General features: G+C 41.8%; 1 pseudogene; it reads left to right on the top strand.

Annotated features, from left to right (window-relative positions):
• On the top strand, positions 4,231 to 5,994 carry LOC110429701 (annotated as a pseudogene).

The raw sequence follows: 6,781 nt of genomic DNA, 5'->3' as shown, positions 1-6,781 counted from the left end.
CTCTTACCATAAGGCATGTAGGATTGTCATGGTCGTCGTCGGAGAGGTTGGCGAAGAGTCTAGGTGATGAAAAAGTGCGGGTGAAGAGAGAGGTCGATGACACATTGTTGGTGAAGATGTTTGTTGAGGAAGATGCCTGTTGTATGGCGAGGGCAACCATACTCTTCTTTTTATTGTCATTGTCATCATCACTATCACTGTCGGATTGCCATTCTTGACCTAGATGTGCTTCACCTCTCTTCTTATCCTTGTACTTCTTGTCATCTTGCTTGGTGTATCTTGACTTCTCCTCTTTGTTAGGACACTCAGCCGCAAGATGGCCAGTGTCACCACACTCATAGCAAAACCTCTTCTTGTATGGCTTGTTTCCTCGATATCTCCTCATATTATCTTTCTTCATTCTCAAGTAATTCTTGTAGTTTCCCACTAGCATAGCTTGCTCTTTATCAAGATCATCATCATCATTATGATTATGCTCACAATACCCTTTATTGCAATGACTCGATTCACTTCCATGTGATGTTGTGAGTGTTGACGATTCTTAAGTATCAATTTTAATCATCAAATAAACAAGAGAAAGGACCAATATACAACCAACACCTAGAATTAGGGTTTGATCTGACAGAATTCGACGAGTTTTGTTGTTTATCTATTTCTGCAGGGGGTTATCAGGAAATAAGGAAGAAAGGCCCACATGTCGGGATTACATAGAGATATCAACGCACCGCGTGATTTTCTACCATCTAGAAGACTCCAGAAGCCACGGGAAGAAGACGGAGGCCGAAAGGGGCCAGGCCCAGGGCGCCCGCCCCCTGCTGGATGTCAATCAGGACTCTCTTCGCACGGGATGTTCCACCGACCTATTCGATCAAGAAAAACATAGTACCACCTCGCCTACCGACCCAAAAACGCATAGAGGAGGAGGACTATATAAGGAGACCCCCCTGGCCCCTGGAGAAGACATGAAGAAATTATCATAGAGACGGAGGGGTGCCCTCGAAGGAAAACCTCTTCTCTAATTAATATTTCTTTTTAGGCTTAGCAATCAATGTAAGGTAGAAATAGATCTTCTAGTTTCTACTAGATTGAGAGAGATAGAGTGGAGGTGTAGATTGGAGGAAGCCTGGCCTGTCGGTGTCTACTCCAAGCTTGTACCTGCGGGATCAAGTTCTCCTAACCCGAAGCTTGCTCCTAGGATTCTTCAGTATTTTGACTTCTAAATTCTAGTAAGTTCTTGTTTAATTGTTCTTCTGGTTTATGAGTTTACTTTAATCTCTTCGCGTAGAGTTTAGAGTAATCATTGCTGGCGTAAACGTGGTGTTTAGGCTGGGGTACTCATAGACATTCCCTGACTAGCTGGACCGTGGTAGTAGTGAGGAACGTGACAATTCCGAGTTACCTTTGCAGATCACATCTCGTTAGCAGGAAGGATAGGGTTTATAGGTGCGGGTTGAACATCCTTTGTGGTGTCTAGATTCCGTTAGCCTCCCCATTAGAACAGTAGATCATCTTTACCAAGGTTAGAAGGAGACTACGGTTGCAGTCTTCTCTATTTATCACTCACATCGAAAGACATTCTTTGTGCCTAAAAGGTTAGTAGTAATAGACCGGTTAGTCAGATGCACTCTTTCTCCTAGTGGTAAAAAAATAAATACGATACTCTGGATAACTTCCCGGGTGAAGTGCTCACCGATATCCGTGCGCTTGCGGATCAATTCCTTATTGCGTTCCCAAATATCAACAAGCATTTCTGGCGCCGTTGCCGGGGAGAAAGACGGTTGCTGAGATAACCTGAGTCTTACTACTAACTTGTATCTATACTTTTATCTTTTCTTATCTTTTATATTCTTTATTTATTTTCTTTACCCTTACCTTATGGAAAACCAAAATTCTAAATCGATCCATGAATCTGCAATCCCTTTAGCAACTGACCTTTTACCATGGGAATCATCACAGCCTATCCAAACATCCCAGTATAAGTTAAGTTCTAGGTTGATTGCCATGATTCAAAACCTATCTTTTTCGGGAAAGGAAGACGAAAACCCTTACCTTCATATTAGAGATTTTGAGCAAACATGTGATTGTCTTCGCATTGAAGGCATTTCTGATAAAACTTTACGTTGGAAACTTTTTCCTTTTTCTTTAAGGGGAGAAGCTAGACAATGGTACAGTCAGAAGGTAAGTCAACAATAAGGTGAATGGGGAGTTTTACGAGCCAACTTTTGTCTAGATTTCTATTCCCTTGACCGTATAGCCAACCTTAGACTCGAAGTCCTATCTTTTAAACAAAAAGATAATGAAACTTTGGGAAAATCCTGGAAACGTTTTTCTGATCTTTTAGAATCTGGTCCAAACCTTAGTCTTGAAGACCCTGTTCTTTTATTTCACTTTTTTCGAGGTCTTCATAAAAATCACAAACAAATGCTACACACAATGTCTAGAGGTTCTTTCTTTCGAATCCCTACTGATGAAGCTAGAGTGATCCTTGATAGAATCCTAGAAGCTGAGATGGATAATACCCTTCATGATGAAACCTACGAAGCCGAAGTAGACACTCTGCCAAATTCTTCATCTACTTTAGCTATCCCAAGTTCTGAGCCACAAGAGAAAGAAATTCCACCACCGGACTTCATGCAGGATATAGAATCCGATCTTTTTGCCGATTTTGGAAATATTTCAAACTACCATTCTATTGATAAACCCCAAAATGGCCAGTTTAGCATTTATTTGCCAAGTGAATATCAATTGAGAGAGCTTATCTCAATAATGAGTAGCGAATGGTTGGAGGAATCAGAGCTTTCCTCTGATGTGATCCGTTTGGACACACCCTCTATAACTATACGCTGTGCTTATAATTCTGATCGATTTAATGCTCTCTATAATCCTGTTGTGGGGATCAACATTATGTCTGAATCTTTTGCACTTAAACTATTTAAAAATCTTGTCTTAACCCCCACAACAAAGGTCATAAAGGAATCTTCGGGACGATTAGTCCCCAGTCTTGGAACTATTAATGTCCTACCTCTTACGGTAGAAGGCTCCATGGTTCATTTGAACTTCTATATCTTTGATACATGGGACTTCGACTTATTGATAGGACAACCTTTTAGAAGACTCCTTTATGAAGGTCATACTGGAAAGCTACACATTTCTTTTGGAAAAACTTTTCAATTCCCAATGATAATTTCACACTCCTTAAATAATAAGGCCGAGCCATATCTTTTGCCCGATCCTATGGAGGAGGTAAAGGCTGCATCTCTGGAGCTTTTAGATGAACCAGACTTAGAAGACGAAACTCCTTTCTTCACAGAAGAAGAAGACGAACCTTCTGAGCCTGAACCCTTAGATGAGTTTGCAGAAACACCTAGACCTCCTATAGAGCTCAAGACTTTACCACCCGGTCTTACCTATGCTTTCCTAAACAATAATCCAGAGTTCCATGTGATCATTAGCGATAAACTCACTCAGGATCAAACTCTGCGATTAATGACCATTCTTGAGAAACATCACTCAGTTTTTGGCTACTCACTTCAAGATCTTACAGGAATCAGTCCTATGATTTGTACCCATCGTATTCCAACAGATCCTTCTGTTACACCCTCTCAAGAACCCCAACGTAGACTTAACAACACTATGAGAGAGGTAGTTAAAAAGGAAGTTATAAAGTTGCTGCATGCAGGGATTATATATCCTGTGCCGCACAGTGAGTGGGTAAGCCCAGTGCAAGTTGTGCCTAAAAAGGGAGGCATGACGGTTATTATGAATGAAAAGAACGAGCTAATTCTGCAGCGCACCGTCACAGGATGGCGGATGTGCATAGATTATAGAAAACTAAACAAAGCCACGAGAAAGGATCACTTTCCTTTACCTTTTATAGATGAGATGCTAGAGCGGTTAGCAAACCATTCGTTCTTCTGTTTCTTAGATGGATATTCAGGGTATCATCAAATCCCGATCCATCCCGATGATCAAAGCAAAACCACTTTTACATGCCCTTATGAAACTTATGCTTACTGTAGAATGTCTTTTGGGTTATGTAATGCACCAGCTTCTTTTCAAAGATGCATGATGTCTATATTTTCTGATATGATTGAAGAGATTATGGAAGTTTTCATGGATGACTTCTCTGTTTACGGAGAAACTTTTGATAGTTGTCTTGAAAACTTAGACAAGGTTTTGCAAAGATGTGAAGAAAAGCACTTAATCCTTAATTGGGAAAAATGTCATTTTATGGTTAGGGAAGGAATAGTGCTAGGACACTTAGTGTCTGAAAGAGGTATTGAGGTAGACAAAGCTAAAATTGAAGTAATTGAACAACTACCTCCACCTGTGAATATAAAAGGAATTCGAAGCTTTCTTGGCCATGCTAGTTTTTATCGTAGATTCATAAAAGATTTTTCATTTATTGTTAGACCACTTACTCTTTTGCTAGCCAAGGATGCTCCTTTCGAATTTGATGATGCATGTCTAAAATCTTTCAATTTATTAAAGAAAGCACTCATCTCTGCACCAATCATTCAACCCCCTGATTGGTCGTTGCCTTTTGAAATTATGTGTGATGCTAGTGATTATGCTGTGGGGGCAGTATTAGGACAAACTAAAGATAAGAAGCATCATGCAATTGCTTATGCCAGTAAAACTCTGACAGGAGCTCAACTTAATTATGCAACCACTGAAAAAGATGCTAAACCTCGCCTGATTAGATGGATTTTATTACTCCAAGAATTTGACTTAGAAATAAAAGATAAAAAGGGAGTAGAAAATTCCGTTGCTGACCACTTGTCTAGAATGTATTTTAAGAGTCCACAGGAAACCCCCATCAATGATTCACTCCGGGACGACATGCTCTACGGGATTAACAGGTCTGACCCCTGGTATGCAGATATTGTTAATTTTATGGTTTCAGGGTATGTACCACCAGGAGCAAACAAGAAGAAGCTTACTCAAGAAAGTCGTTCACATATATGGGATGAGCCATACCTCTTCCGAGTATGCTCTGATGGCTTACTCAGGAGATGTGTGACCACTGAGGAAGGATGGAAGATCATCGACAGATGTCATTCATCACCATATGGAGGTCACTATGGAGCATTCCGTACACATTCAAAGATCTGGCAGTGTGGATTCTATTGGCCTACAATGTATGAAGACACGAAGCAATATATCAGAAGATGTGGGCCATGTCAAAGACACGGAAACATAAATACAAGGGATGCAATGCCACTCACCAACAACCTTTAGATTGAGCTCTTTGATGTCTGGGGAATAGACTACATGGGTCCATTTCCTCCATCAAAGAAGTGCGAGTACATCTTGGTGGCAGTTGACTATGTCTCCATGTGGGTAGAGGCATTACCTTGCAAGCATGCCGACAACGTCAGTTCAAAGAGGATGTTCGAAGAAATTATATTTCCAAGATTTGGAGTCCCCAGAGTAGTGATAAGTGATGGAGGAGCACACTTCATCGACAAATGCTTCAAGCAATACCTATCAAGACATGGAATCCGTCACAACGTCGCTACCCCCTATCATCCTCAGACAAGTGGCCAAGCAGAGACTTCCAACAAACAAATCAATAATATTCTTCAGAAGACAGTAAATGAAATGGGAACGGCATGGAAAGACAAGTTACACGATGCACTCTGGGCATACCGGACAGCATACAAGACCCCAATCGGAATGTCTCCATACCAATTGGTGTACGGGAAGACTTGCCATCTACCTGTTGAACTAGAGTTCAAAGCACACTGGGCCATAAAGAGATGGAATATGGACCTAGATGTTGCTGGAGATTATAGAAGAATGCAACTATCAGAATTGGAAGAATGGCGAGAGAAGGCATATCACAATTCAAAAATCTACAAAGAAAGAGTCAAGAGGTGGCATGACAAGAGAATCAAGAAGAAGGAATTCACACCCGGAGATAAGGTATTACTTTTTAATTCCAGGGTGAAGCTTTTCGGGCATGGAAAACTCCGGAGCAAATGGGAAGGACCATTCAAGGTAATTAATTCATCATCCCACGGAGCTATCACACTTCAAAATAGCGAAGGTACGTTATTCAAGGTAAATGGTCAACGTCTTAAATTATTTTTAGAACCCAATGAAGAATTTGAAGAAATAGACGTAGTCCATTTTTACCTTCCCATGGAGAATTAGAGCCCGACCTTTTTAGTCTGATGATTTTGGGTCATATATATTTTTCTAAATAATTTCGCATCTAGAAACGCGCTCGAGAAAGTGGGCCCACAGAGGGGCCAGAGAGAGGGCGGGCACCCAGCTCAGGTGGGCGGGCGCCCAGCTCCTGTTCCCCCTCGGTCCCGATTTTCTCTGTTATGGAAAATGCACTTATGGTAATTCGAATAATCCCTCGGATGGAAAGTATCACACGCACGTCGACGGGAGCAACCCGAACAACCCATAGAGGCACCTTTTGACCCCTATATAAACAGACCCCTGACCTCAGTTTTCAAACACCAAGCCACCAAGCCTTCTCTCCTTCAATTAGAGTTTGATTAGTTCCTTGCTGCTCCAATGGCCGAGAAGTACCACGATGATTGGGAAGTCGTCCCCTTCAACCTCAACATGAGCCTGTGGAAGACCCCGATGCCCGTGCTCTCGTCCCGGCCAACACAGAGCGACAGCTAGAAGCCATGCCATTACGCCAACGCAGTTCCGCCCAATCCTACCATGCTCAACCAGTTCTCACCGCACCGCCACAACCCCTACTCCTCAAAGGATCATCATCCAAGACAAAGACCACTATCAAGGTGCCAACCGG

Source organism: Sorghum bicolor, chromosome 8 (genome assembly GCF_000003195.3).
Source record: "Sorghum bicolor cultivar BTx623 chromosome 8, Sorghum_bicolor_NCBIv3, whole genome shotgun sequence".
Taxonomy (NCBI): domain Eukaryota; kingdom Viridiplantae; phylum Streptophyta; class Magnoliopsida; order Poales; family Poaceae; genus Sorghum; species Sorghum bicolor.
This window is presented reverse-complemented; position numbering and strand designations above follow the sequence as displayed.